Raw genomic sequence first — 15609 nt, 5'->3', positions numbered from 1 at the left:
ATATATATATAAATATGTATATATATGTATATATATATATATATACATATATATATGTATATATATACATATATATATATATTGATATATATGTGTGTATATATATATATATATATATATATATATATATATATGTAAATATATAATATATATATATATATATATATATATATATATATATATATATATATATATATATATATATATATATATATATATATATATATATATATATATATATATATATATATATATATATATATATATATATACATGTATAGCATTAACATTGATGATAAGTTCAGAACTCGAACAATAAAAACAAAATTATTTACGTTGGAATCTACATAACTGCACAAAATTCCAAGATTTTTAAAATTTGATTGTAAACAAGAAAAAAAATATAATTTTATAATTTTTTTTAAATCATTGTAAAAGTTATTCTATTAAATGAAATGCGCTATCTTACAATTATTTTAGATTTCAAAATTGCCCATATACATTTTCAATAGGGTTAAGGTCTGGACTTTGTGGCGGCCATTTAAGGATATTAGCTTTACTTTTTTTTGCGGAACTGTTGTGCCGCTTTGCATGTGTGTTTAGGGTCGTTGTCATGTTGAAAAAAAAATTTGCGATCAATTCTTAAACGGATTGACATAAATTTTTTGAAAGCCAATCAACATACAACTTCCCTGTCATTATACATTCTAGATTTACCAATCGTCCCACACTATTTGAATCAAAACATCCCCAAGCCATAGGCGAGCCACCTCCATGCTAGACTGTTTCTGTAAGATTTCTATCTAAGAGTGCATCACAAGGTCTGCGCCAAACTCTTTGTCCTTTTTTAAGCCAAGTATTTGACATTTATTCTTATTAGACCATAACACTAAGTTCCAAAATGCCTAACACTTGTTAATATGCAGTTTTGCAAATGCTAAAAGTTTTTTTTTGTTTATACGACTAATGAGGGGTTTACTTTTCTGGAGAAGGTTTATTTAAACCACCTAAATTAATAAACCACTTAAATTAAGTCTTATCTGTACAGTTCGATAGGAAACATTTAATTTAAGATTTTCAACAATCTGCCTTTTGGTTATTGTTGAACTTTTTTTTTTTATCAGTGCAATTAGGATATCGGTTATTGTTGAAGTCTTAATGGGGCGACCAAGTCTTTTCTGATTTTCAGCAGAACCAGTTGTTTCATACTTTATACACATCTTCCTAACACCACTTACTGATATTTGATATTTTTCATCACATTGCTTGTAGGCTAGGCCCTTTTTTCGATCAAAAGTAACACGAGATCGGATGTCCAATGAGTAATTTTGATGATAAACCATTATTGTTATTTTAACTTTTTCTAAAAATAAATTCCAAAAAATACAGTTTAAAATGCTTATCGTTAATAACTTTAACAAAACATTTTTGATGTTAATACTTTTAAGTAAATAGTTATTGACAAAGCATTATATTTCATAATAAAAATGTAGATGTTTCTTACTTTTGTCACTTTTATTTTTGACAGAAAAACTGTAAGTTAGAAAAGTTCATTTAATAGAGTTACTTTTGCATTGAGTTAAAAAGAGTTATAAATGTTTTTTTTTCTCTCTGGAAACAAATTTAAATAAAAAACATAAAACTTTTGCAGTTATATAGATTCTGACATAAATAATTTTGTTTTCATTGTTTGAGTTTCGATTTTATCATTAATGTTACTTAATTTTGCCTGTGACTGTATGTATATATACATATATATATATATATATATATATATATATATATATATATATATATATATATATATATATATATATATATGTATGTATATATATATATATATATATATATATATATATATATATATATATATATATATATATATATATATATATATATATATATATATACATACAGTAAACTCCCGGTTATTCGAACCTCCAAGAGGTATAAAAATTTATTTCAAATAACCCAAAACTCGAATAACTGAATACGCTCTTTAAAGTTATCTACTTTAGGTTTCTTTCAAATTTTAATAAAAGTAGAAAGTAAAAAAGAAAAAGACCCTTGGAATTGGTGCTACTTCAGTTTTATCCTTGTAAAATAATAAATATTTTACAATTCATTGAAAATATAGTCCTTTTTTTTTTTTCTTTGTTCCTTAAATGTATTTTTTTAACGTCAAGGGGAGCAAAAATTGTTTTGAATAACCTAAATTTCGAAGAACTGCAGGTTCAAATAACTGCATTTCTGCATAACAGCATTTGCATGAGTTTGTTAAAGAAAATTCACAGGAAATAAAAATTGCTTCGAATAAGCAGCAAATTTTAATAAGTGCCATTTCGAATAACCGGGAGTTTACTGTATAATAAATAAATAAATATATACATGTATATATATATATATATATATGTATATATATATATATATATATATTTATATATATATATATATATATATATATGTATAATATATATACATATATATATATATATATATATATATATATATATGTATATATATATGTATAAATATATATATATATATATATATATATATATATTTATATATGTATACATAAATATACATATATATATATGTATATATATATATATATATATATATATATATTTTTTTACTTTTTAAATTTAATAATAATTATACTAATTTAATAACATTTTTTTTGTTACATTTGCTTTCAGATTGCTAATGGTACAAGTTTTGTTTTTTGATTTAGATTCTGTATCTCAATGATATCCTGGCCTATCGATACGATATCCTGTTAATTGTATTTTTATATATTGCATAAATATATATGCAAACACTCACGCACATAAATTTTAAAGAAGATATTTATATTTTTATATATATATCTATAAATTGTATATTTTAAGCTTTTTTATATTTATCATTGTATATTACTGTTTGTATTAAAAATTGATTTTGGAAATATTGCAAGAGCAGAGTTCAACCTACAATTTTATTTGTCAAATCTATATATATTATAGCCACGTTTTATTACGTTAAATAATATTTTGCGATATTTTGTACAGCACATTTTAAGCGTTGATTCAACGTTCTATTTCAACCATTACTCGACGTCTTTGAGTCACGTTAAATTGACGTTTTACTAATAACGTTACAAATCCTTGCAAAATAGACTGCTTTAACAGCGTTTATGCAACGCTTTTTAGGTAACGTTTTTTCAACGCTAAGTTGCGACGTTTATTCAACGCTTTTTATGTAACGCTTTTTCAACGTTTAGTTGCGACATTTTTGTAACGTCATTTAATAACGTTTTTTCAACGTTACGCAATAACGTTTAATCAACGTCTATTAAACAACGTTACATATCTTTGCAAAATCGATTACTTTGTCAACGTTTCCGCAACATCTTTTGCGACCGGTTTTCAACGTTGATTCAACGTTGACATGTTTGCTGGGAAGAAACTTGTGGTTGACAGTATCAAATGCTTTTGATAGATCTTGAAAAATTCCGAGTGTGTAACTGTCGTTATCAAAACCATTTAAAATTTAGTTAGCAAGATCAATATCTGGATGTTCCGTGGAATGGTTGTTGCGAAATCCAAACTGTTTATGATAAAGAATGTTGTTTTTTTCAAGATAATTGTACAGTCTGTTGTGCATAATACGCTCTAGTATTTTAGAAAAACAAGAAAGTATGGAAATTGGTCTGTTGTTAGATTTTATTGAGTCATCACCGCCTTTGTATATCGGAATTAATTTTGCTAATTTTAGTTGTTCAGGAAAAATGCCGTTTTTTAGGGAAAGATTAAAAGTTTTAAAAGGAGGTTTCTCTATAATATCTGAGACCGCTTTTACAACATCATGGTTAACTTCATCCAGACCCGCACTTTTATTTGTTTTCAGCATATTAATTGCTTGTCGAAGTTCATCAATTAAAAGCTCTGACTCCTCCATGAAGGAATCAGATTTTTTTTAAAAAGATTTGAATGATTTTTTTACATCAGGAATTGCACCGGCAAGCTTTTTTCCTATATTTAAAACAAAGCTATTAAATGTTTTAGCAATTTCTTTATTAACAAAAGAATTTCCTCTATTATCATCTCTTTGCAATATTTTTGGAAGATTATCACTTTTCACAATTCCCACTCCTGTTATTTCTTTAATTACATTCCATGTTTTCCTTGCATTTCCAAATGATTTATTAATTAACGAAGAGTAGTAGTTTTTTTTGGATTGCTTTTTTAACTTTTCAAAAGAATTTTTATGTTTTTTGTATTTTATTTCATTTTTGTAGTCTTTTTTTTTTAAAACTTTTGATAAAGATTTTGTTTTCTTTTTGACGACTTAATGAGTCCTCTCGTCATCCACGGACTTGACAAATTTTTAGAATTAATAATTTTTTTTTATTTTTGGAAAGGCCTTTTCGTATTGTTTTGAAAAAAACAACAACTGGAAAGTGATTACTTAAATCTGTTGTAATAATATTTTAATCCGGTCAAGAAAAAGATTTAAAGACTTTTTTACCCGTCAAAAGCGGTGGTCTTGGAATTTTATCATCGAAGGAGCAAATTCCTGCACTCTGCCTCAAAACACTTTTTCAACTGAAAGAATGCAAAGTGGAAAAAGCTCACAAATATTACTACTTTTCAAAGTATTGGTTGGCAAGTTCACTTATAAAATTACGAACCAAAACCAAAGCTGGCACTTTTTAAAACAGAACAATTTTCCAAAACACTAGGACAACAAAAGGTCTCAGTACTACAAAATAACAATTCAAATATTAGGCAAAAACGGGTTCCTGTTTAACATCCCCTTAAAATCAACAAAAAAATTTTACCTAGAAGTGGCAAAAAACAAAAAGACAGTCATGCCAACGGAACTCTTTTGGAACGGTTCAAGAAAAATAACAATTCAGTAAACCAAAATTTGGAAAAAAGCTTTGTTTCCCACGCATGCGGATTGACGCAAAATATCCTCTTTCGTTTTTTACACAACAGTCTACTTTCAGCGGGCTTGCTATCCAAAAAAAAATGGCAGCAGATCGTTAAAAATAACAAATGCAAAACTTGTGGTAAATTTAAGGATAATCTTCATATCTTTGCTTACTGCCTATTGAAATATGGGAGTATTATAAAAATATTTATAACTCCTTAACATCCCCAAAAAAATGTTCTTAGATAAATTCGATTTTCTCGATAGAAAAAGCAAGTTAATCGGAGAAAAATCTCCCCTTGCAGCTGCTGTTAACACTCACTCAAACCATCATGAGTGCAATATGGAGCATTAGATTCCACCACATGTTTAGTACATAAAAATTGACCCAATGGCAGTGATCAGGGTAATAATCAAGAATATCAAAACTAATATTACTTTAGCATATAATTATCATGTCCGTAAAAACACTACGGACATTTTCTGTCAGCTTTTTTGTATCAGTAATGTATTTTGCCAAGTAGAGAACGGGAAGTAAAACTAAACATATAAGCTTAATTGATACACTGGCTCAAAATTCAAAAATAAATGTTTAGCACAGACCGCCGTTTCTCTGCAAATCTTTTTATTTTATGATATATAATTTTAACAAATAAGTGTTACATGTGGTGATTGTAAAGTGATTTTGTGTAAAGATCCTATTATTTCTTAATAATTTCCTTCCTTACAAAACATTCTTAACTAACACTGAGCGCCATCTTTAAATATATAAAAATTTTTTAAACCTTACCTAACATTCGACATTATTCAGCACAATGGATAAACTAATTAAAAACACAAAAATATATAAAATCAAAAAACTCAAAAAAAATAAAATCAAAAAACACAAAAAAATATAAAATAGAAAATTACAAAAAAAAATATATATATATATATATATAAAATAATATAATATATATAATATGAAATAAATATGTAGTAGAAAACGAAATTAAAGTTTTTAACAATTTGAAAACATATATATTGTAAAACGATGTAACTATTATAACCTAAGATAATGTAAAATCATGAAATTTTAAGTACATATTACTTTAAAGAAAAAGAAAAAGACAAAAAAATAAAACAAAAAAAAAACATATGTACAACTAAATATGCGAATAAATATATAATATTTGATGTTTTTTGTATATATATATATATATATATATATATATATATATATATATATATATATATATATATATATATATATATATATATATATATATATATATATATATATATATATATATATATATATATATATATATATATATATATGTATATTCATATTTATATATTTATATATATATATATATATATATATATTTTATATATATATATATATATTTATATATATTTAAATGTATATATTTATATGTATATTGATATTTATATATTTATATATATATATATATTTATATATATATATATACATATATATATATATATATATATATATATATATAATATATATATATATATATAAATATATATATATATATATATATATATATATATTTACTTATTTATTTACTTATTTATATAAATATATATATCTATTTATATATATGTATATCTATATATAATTATATATATGTATATATATATATATATATATATAAATATAAATATAAATATATATATATATATATATATATATATATATATATATATATAAATATAAATATATATATTTATATATATATATATATATATATATATATATATATATATAACACTAGATGTGATGATAGGGCGACAGTGTATATTTCGTAATTCTAAGGCTACAGTTTTTAATTTTTTTTTTTAATATATAAGAGACAACTATATTTATTAAATATAAGCTACAGTAATAAAATATTATGTTTTTAACTTGTTAAATTGAAAATTTTATAACATAATGAACATTTTGTAATAAAGGTCGTCTTAACGTTTTACAAACACTATTTATATTATAAGGCGACTTTTATTTGTCGCTTTATTATACCAGATTAACATTTTTATTCGAACTATGTATTCATTGAAAATTTTTACGTTCGAATTTTGAATTCAATTACTTACATTAACTTTATTGTTTACAAACATCGTTGTAAAGATTAAAAGTAAATAAAAAAGTTAGGTTTGTTAAAAAATATATAGTTTATTATCTTAGTTGAACATAAAAAATTTCATAATACTGAATCATATACAAAAAATTCATATTTAAACATAAAATTTTTAATCCAAAATTCATTTTAAACGTTTATTAGAACTTTAGACAGGGCCGTTTTGTCGCAATAATGTCTAAAAATATCTAGTTTGAATCTATTTATATAAAAGATATCTTAAAACATTTTTGCTAATAAATACTTCACTTATTTTTCTTTACATAAAAAATTTACTATAAAATATGAAATTCCATTCCTTAGCATAAGAAAAATATGCCTTGTTCTCCAATAAAGTAGCAAAATGTGTTATTACTTTTGATGAAATTCACCTAAAATAACAATAGAAAAATTGTTTGCAAAATTCTTTATATTAGATTTAAATTAAAATCAAATATTAACTAAATGTTATGTTTATGCGCGAATCGGTATCATGATTTATTTCTCGGTCAGCTAAATACATTACAGAGAATATATACTTGAGTAGACAATTTTAACTTTATTTAGAATGTTGTCCCACACACTCCACGAACCCTATTGAGCGAATTTAAAAAAAAAAACAGAAGAATTTAAGTGGAAATCAGAAGCATTGGCAGATACAAAGGGGAGAGGTTTTTTTTTTTTTAAAGTTTTATTTAAATAATATTGATAAAATTTAAAAAAAAAAAGGAAAATATAAAAAATTATGTTGCATATTTAGATTTTTAAAAGTTATTTACACACACACATTTAATATATTTATTAGAAAACTAACTTATAAACATTTTAAATAATGAAATGAATTCGCGTTTTTATTTGAGAAAACGGGGCACTTTGTTTTTTCTTTTAGTTGCTTTACTCCCCCTTGGACAATGACATAGATCCGCTACTAATTAGAAGTAGTCTATTTAGATAGATAGCATAAAAAAAGAACAAAGAACAATCATTCGAGAAACACAAGAACTATGAATTGCTTTATGAAAAAATAATAAAAAAAACTATCAAATACTCTATGGTAGAGTATTTTATAGCTTTCTTTTTTATCATTATTATTTCATAGAGTTATTATTATATATTGTTTTTATGTTTATACATTGTTATATACGTTATTAATTGTTTTTTTAAATTCGTTAAAATTGGTTGGGAACAGGAAATTTTTCAATTTTGCTTTTTAGGTATTGGCAGGCCGTACTTGACTTCCCTCCAACAAAGTTAAATGTAACTCTAACTAAAATCCAATTTGAAAAAATTTCAACAGCAATACATTCCAAGAAGAATTTGTTTTTTTTATTTACTAATTAGATTACTTACATTTAAGGTGGTTTACCACCTTAAATGTAAGTAATCTAATTAAAATAATGAAATAAAGTTAATGTTTTTAAAAATTTTTAAATTTTCATTTTTGATTGTTTTAGAACAATTTTTTACCACTAAATTTATTTCCGAAATTGGTTTTTAAGTGTATTGAACAAAAAAGGTTTTATTTAAGATTTAAGTCAGGTGGTCAAATATATTTCGAATAGCAACGGCTCCTAACAACACACTTTTCCCACTTGTTTTGGACTTATTTTTGTTTACAAGACATTTTATTTAGAGACTTGAATTCCTGTATGATAAGCAAGTTTGTTCTATATCGTAGTTTGCAATAAAATAAGCAAACTACATTTACTTGTGTTATATAAGCAGGGTCCTACCGAACGACGAAGACGTGTGGGGGAGGAGGGAGGGTGCACCTGAAAAAAACAAATTTAACTGACGAAGGTTGTTTTGTTTTTTTGAAGCCAAATTGTAGTTTTAACCAAAAGTCCCAAAGCTACCAATTTACCGACAGAAACAGACGAAGGAGGAAGCACACACCCCCGTCGGTAAGGCCCTGTATATAAGCAATGAATAAGTAATAGAACTTTATGTGTTAATGTATTATTAATTATGAAATTGTATACGGATTTTTAATTGTTTATTTATTTTATTTTAGTTAATATAAAACGTATTGGGAAATGAAAAAAATCATACGATAAAGGTGAAGAAAACATTCTCTGGTAACCAGAAGCGGATCTCCAATTACGCTGAGTAGGCTGAAGCCTTAGGCCCCAAAGAGAAAAGGCGCCTTTAATAAAAAAGAATCTCAGCACTTTTTCAGATATTTAGAATATTTGGCTTCTGGGGCTCTAGGGTAGGTTCCCCAAAAATTTGATCAGCCTAGGGCCCCAAAAAACCACGATTCACCACTGCCGGGAACAAGTTCTTAAAAGCAAGTGATAACGAAATAGTAGAAATAACTTTACAAAAAAAGTAACTTTGCAAATTTAAATTAAATGTGAAAAATTGTCCAAATGATTTTAATATGATCATGTATTTCCCTATTCTCAAAGAGATTATGCAAATTGGTAGCTGTCCAGATTGTCAAAGTGGAACTAACTATAAAAAATTATTTCAAGAAAATGGATTTATTTTATAGTTTGAAAATCAAATGCACATCTTCTTCATTTAAATATTGCACTTTTACAAGTAACACCATGGACAAAAACACACAAAATAAAGATAGGAGTGCATTTGATAATAACTTAAGAACCTTTGTTGCTTTTCATAAGATTGGTCAAGGTTTCGTGAGATTGGTCAAGAGCATGAACCAATGAGTGGTTTTGCTTATATAGCAAGTACTAGTTGCGTGAGTGTTAATGATTTTCAACGCAATCATAAATTGATTCAAGTTGCCTTTGATTATGCTGCTAAAGATTCTCGAAGATTGCTGCAAATGAAATTATAGCAAACGCTGTTGAGATATCCCCTACTGGTGTTCCATTAATACTAGTTTCTCTTGATGGTACCTGGCAGTAACGAGGACATTCTTCTCTTAACAGTGTAGTTACTGCTACAAGTAAAGGTCGATGCATTGATGCAGATGTATTAAGCATGTAACTAAAATTCGCTATTGGAACTATTTTATTGAATATTCTGCAAAAAAAATCGTTTTTTTTCATCAAATTGTATGTTGAAAATATTTTTAACATGATAGATTTTTAGTTTTTTAATAAACTTTTTTTATTTAGAAATATAATCATAAAGCTGTGTCTATTTTTTGTAATTACTTTTCTGAAATATCAATTTGATATTACATTATCAACTTGAGTGTATATTCCCAATATATAATAAAAAAATGGATTAGGCATTTATACCTAATATGATCAATACTATATCAATTAGGAGATTATAATTTAACCTGGTCTACAAATCCAAAAGATCTTGGTGTGGCCATGGACTTCTATTTAAATTACAATAATCATATTCTAAATATCTTTCGTGGATCAAAAATTCGAGTATATTTAATCCTCAAGTGTTTTAAAAGTCGTGGTCCACGTGTAAAAGCCTACACTACCTACATAAGACCAATTATAGAACATTGCTCTCCGATTTGGTTGCCGAACCGCACCGAATTTATCAAAGCAGAGGAAACATTGCAAAGATGTTTTACGAAGAGAATTGCTAACTTAAATAACTTTTCATATCCAAATCAACTTAAAATGCTTGCTTTAGAACTACTTGATATTCTGAATAATTTAGTTTGGCTAAATATATCAAGTTTGTTTTTATTTAACAACCATATTTACAATCGAGGTCACAAATTCAAATTACGCAAACTAAAGTGTAAACTCGATGCCCGTAAATATTCTTTCTCATTCAGGGTTGTTAATACTTGGAATAACTTGCCGTCTGACGTCGTTAATAAAAAAAATAAGAGCTTTAAAATTAAAATTAACTCTATCAACTCCGAAAAATACTGTTCCGGCCAACTAGTTTTTGTTTTATAACTGTGATATTATGTATTAAATATAATAGATATACTTTTAGTAACACATGTGTTATATGATGGTAGGGCACGTTGTCAGAGTCCTTCATATTTTATGTACCTGCGTGTCCTTTAGAGCGTGTATCACTGTTCTAATAAATTTTAATCTAATCTAATGAATCATATTTGTTTTCTTATTAATCAAGTTTAATGCAAAAACATTAGTCCTGATGGTTACCACTAACAGTAAACTTTCGATATCGATTGGTCAATTAAAATTTTGTAGTTGTTTTTACATGGTTTCCACTTACTATAAATTTTAATTCTAAAAACACGCGCAAATGCAAAAGCTAGCAATCGGGAATTTTTTGGCCAAACATTAACGCCAAGTACATTTACTGTACATTTTTAATTTCACCTTTTCAACATTAATGGAACAAACGATGTCATTCGTAGCTTGAGACTTTTTTTTTGTATTACTTCAACTAATACTTTACTAAATGATTTTATGTTTGACAATTTTTTGCTTATAACATGGGATACATGAGAAAACGATTATACGATAATTAACTCTCAAGGGGTTGAACTTTCTCCAGTAGTATTTCATCCCTAATAAAAGTTTCGTTGCTACGGAGCTGATCTATAGCATAGGAAAAATATTAAAATTATTTAAAAGAGTTTCTAATAAACAGAGGCCAATTAAAGAATTTGGAGCCCATGGGCTGATAATTGAATAACGCTTCCTTCGCCCAGGCAACTCGTTTATATGAAACTAATGCTAGATACCTAAAATCTAAAGAAACTATTAGTACTAGTTATTCCTTTTTAATAAGTAAATTTTTATATTTAGAGTTCGCCGATAACTTCTTTATTTTGTTAAGAAACTTTTAATTCTAGATTAGGGGAAAACCCCTTGCAATAAAAAGTATAGATGTTTCTCAGTAAAAATTTTATTGTGCATTTTATTTTTAGCAATATTACAATGGAATTGTTACACATTTACATTAAATAAATTTGATATCTTTTTTGTCACTTTGTTTAAAAATATCAAAAATATAAAAATCCCGCGCATCGAGTTGTATTTTGTGCGGAATCTTAAATGCGGTGAAATAATGCGGTATCCCGCGTGATTGCAATCCCAATATATGTATTTAATGCATGTGTCAGCCATCTATCAGTGTATAATCTATTTAAAACTTTATTTTATGTGTGCAATATTATTATTAAATTCTTAGAAATTAATTTTGATATTATTGTACTTAAAAACTTAACTGGTACAACTTTTTATGCAAACAAGAACCTTTTTTCAAAATTAAATTTGCTATTTAAGAAAAAAAGTTATGAGTTAAAAAGGAATATGGGTTTGAATGAAATACGCCAATAATAAGTGAAGAAATTGCTCACTTTTAAAAGCTGTTTTTATTATTTAATTAAGTCTCAAGCGACCAATCAATCTCTATAGATTTTTTGTATACATTATAAATCAATCATTGTTTAATTTATTCTAATATTAAATCTATCATCACAAGAAGGAAAAAGTGTTTTTATTTGGTTGCTTTTTTAATTGTTTGTATTGATTGTTTTTTTAATTGTTAATGTGTTTTAATTACACATAGATCTGCATATTTCAATCTCCCCCAATGTCAGGGTAGAATTGATATTCTCTACAACTTCTACAAATATTTTTCTTGTAAAAAAGAATATATTAAAATCTTTAACTATTTGATTTTACTCTATATTTCACTGCGTCAGACTTTCTTTGACTAGGTAAAGAAATTAATTTTAATTGTTTTACGTTTATACTAGGTCTTGAAAATAACATCGCTGATCTTTCAGTTTTCTTTTAAAGATCTTTAAAACATTAAAAGTTAATTTAGACCGCATTCTCATTTTTTCATTTTTTTTAGTTTAAACGGTTAAAAAAATATGACATTTTATTAGAAATTGAACTAAGACTTTTTATTATTTTTATTTCCCACTTTATGATATCACTTAAGGCCTGATATTAAATATTATGTAAAAGTAAGCGTATTTAATCAGGTTTTTTAGTTAAGGCGTGCAATTGCACTCTATTCCTGGCCATGCATATAATATTCAGTTGCTACCACTTGGCCACAGATTTTTAGATTTTTTGAGAACATTCAAGTTTATGTATGTTTCCATGTTTGTCCAGAAAATGATGAGTTCTAAATAAGTTCCCGCTATTAACTTCATAACTTAAATCTTTTCTAATATAATGTTTTTATATTATCAAATGCTTTAAAATCATTTGCTTATGTAAAAATGTTTTTATATTTTAAAAGCATTTGCTAATGTAAAAACATTTGATTAAAAATGATTAAAGTTATAAAGGTAATTCTTTTAGCCTGATTTTAAAAAGTTTTCGTACATAGATAAACTACATTCATAAACTTGAATGTTCTCAAAACACCTTGGTGCAAAGGAAAAGTATAAAAAATATTCTCAAACATTAAAAACCAGTCAAATCAACGAAATAAGGTTCTAGAATATTCTGTAGAAACTTTCTTAAAAAAAGTATTCCATGAGTTTTGTTTTTGTTGTGATTTTTAGTGTAAATGGTTATAAAATATATTATCAAACAAACTGTTAGTTTTGTTAAGTTTTTATACATTTTTATTTTATTAGTATATACTAAATTGTTAAAAAAAATCCTATAAAAAACTAAAATATATTAGTTTTTTATAGTATTTTTTTAATATTTTAAAGATACTGCAAAAAGAAAAGAATGTTTTGATATTACCAAAGTAACTGAATGATTTAATTGTTTCTTTTTTCATCTAACTATTAGGAATTTTTTTGAATATGTTAATAAAAAATTTTGCGAGCTACGCAAAGCATGAAATTGTTAAAAAAAGCAACTTTTTTTATCTATTACATAACTCAACTAGCATTTGTTAAATTAGAGTATTGTTGAAATATAACACGAGTATTTAAATTAAAATAATTTAGTATTAGTATTAGTAGTATTTAATATTTTTTAAAGTCAATATACACTTGGGCAACTATGCCGTGTCAGTAAAATCATAATATATTTACTACAATACATTAAATTTTTTTAAATTCAAAGAACTTTTTGTCGTAAGACAAAAAACCGACCCTTTTTCAAATGCCTGACTATGCCGTGATAATATTTATAAATTAGTGATATTAGTTTTTGCTGAACAAGTCTTTTTCTTTTATTGAAAAAGTTTGCTGCAAAGTATAGAAAACTCTCATTACCAACAGTTTTACTGGACTTTAGTAGTTGATAAATATAACGAAACAGGAACAGAGTGCGATCGTGGTCAGGAACAGAGTGCGATTGCGCACCTTTCCTGACCAAGCCTGTATTAAGATTAGTTTTGGTAAATAAACCCTCCCTCGATCTGTTTTTATACCCCTCCCTCTATGCGGGTGGAGGTCGCTTGCTGTAAAAAACTTTTTGCCGTTTTTTGTTTGTTTTTCTTTTCAGTTTATTCCTATTAGTTTGTTCCAGCCGAGTGTCTGTTTTTGGTGCATTTTAAAAAATACATGTTCAAAAGTGTGTTTTTTATATACAATTTTACTTGCAATCTATATTTTAAAAATTATTAGAGTGTTTTTAACTTATTTTTTCAAAATATTCTTTTTATTTAATTATAGAAAAACTTTGATAAAATTAAAATCCATGTTTTATCCATGCCATGATTTTTTTTTTTTTTTAATATTAATAATACAAAATTTTTTAATAATATATTATAAATATAATAAATAATTTATTTAAATCTTATTATTTTGGGCAGTTTTAAAAAACCTTAATACTTTTTTTAATATTATCTAACTTTAATTATTATATAAGTTACAACATAAATTTAATAGTATATTTAGGTTATATTATAGATACCAGTGTTGCTTTCAGCTTCTTTATTGTCTTGGAAATCTGTTTTTTTTTTTTTTTTTTTTTTTCATCTAAACCTGTTATTTAAAAAAAAGATATACAATTAAGTTAAAAAAATATTTTAAGGGATTCTTTAGCCACAAAAATGTTACTGCCATTGTTATTATTTATTTATTAATTTACCCGATTCATTTTCCTTGTCTAAATTGATTATTTTGTTTGTTTTCCACCCTGAGATTGCAAAATAATACTTTTATTAAATAGAGTGAGACGGATTAGAGAAAATAGAGTGAGCAGGATTCTTAGGCTTTTTAATCATATTATACAAATCTGGAAAGAACTTAATTTTTGTTATACTTACTGCTTAAAGTATCAGTATTTTTTCCATTTTCAATTGAGTTGTTTGTGTTTTCCTTCAAGTCTATTTTTAAATTTAGGTTTTTTATTTCATTAAACTATTTATAGTTGTAAAGTACTCAAATAAAACATTAAACTATTATAATAAAAATATTTTTCAATATTACCCATCATTATTATTTGCTGTTGATGTTTGAAGCACATTGCTGTTAGCAACCTTTGGTTTACCTTTGAAATAAAACTTCACAAAAATATAATTCAACCATTCTCTATCATTGATCATTTTATATTATTTAATGGATCAAGGTGTTATGGGTTAACAATTAAATTAAAAAAAAAAAACTCAACCCTGAAAATCTTAGCTTGATTGATCAATCTATTCAAATCGAATCAATATTAAACTTTGTAATTGTATTTAATATATAGTTTTTCACCTAAATAATCCATTATTTAATTTTTTTTTGGACCGATTACAACCAATTTTATAGATATTGCCAACCCAT

General features: G+C 25.2%; 1 long non-coding RNA gene across 1 annotated transcript in view; it reads left to right on the top strand.

Moving 5' to 3' along the window:
* The window catches only part of LOC136084384 (uncharacterized), a 67426-nt gene that overhangs the window by 855 nt on the left and 50962 nt on the right, over positions 1-15609 (top strand). The gene's annotated exons all lie outside the window — the stretch shown is intronic.

This window comes from Hydra vulgaris, chromosome 08, assembly GCF_038396675.1.
Source record: "Hydra vulgaris chromosome 08, alternate assembly HydraT2T_AEP".
Lineage (NCBI taxonomy): Eukaryota > Metazoa > Cnidaria > Hydrozoa > Anthoathecata > Hydridae > Hydra > Hydra vulgaris.
Note: the sequence above shows the minus strand (reverse complement) of the source record. Positions and strands in the feature narration are given on the sequence as shown.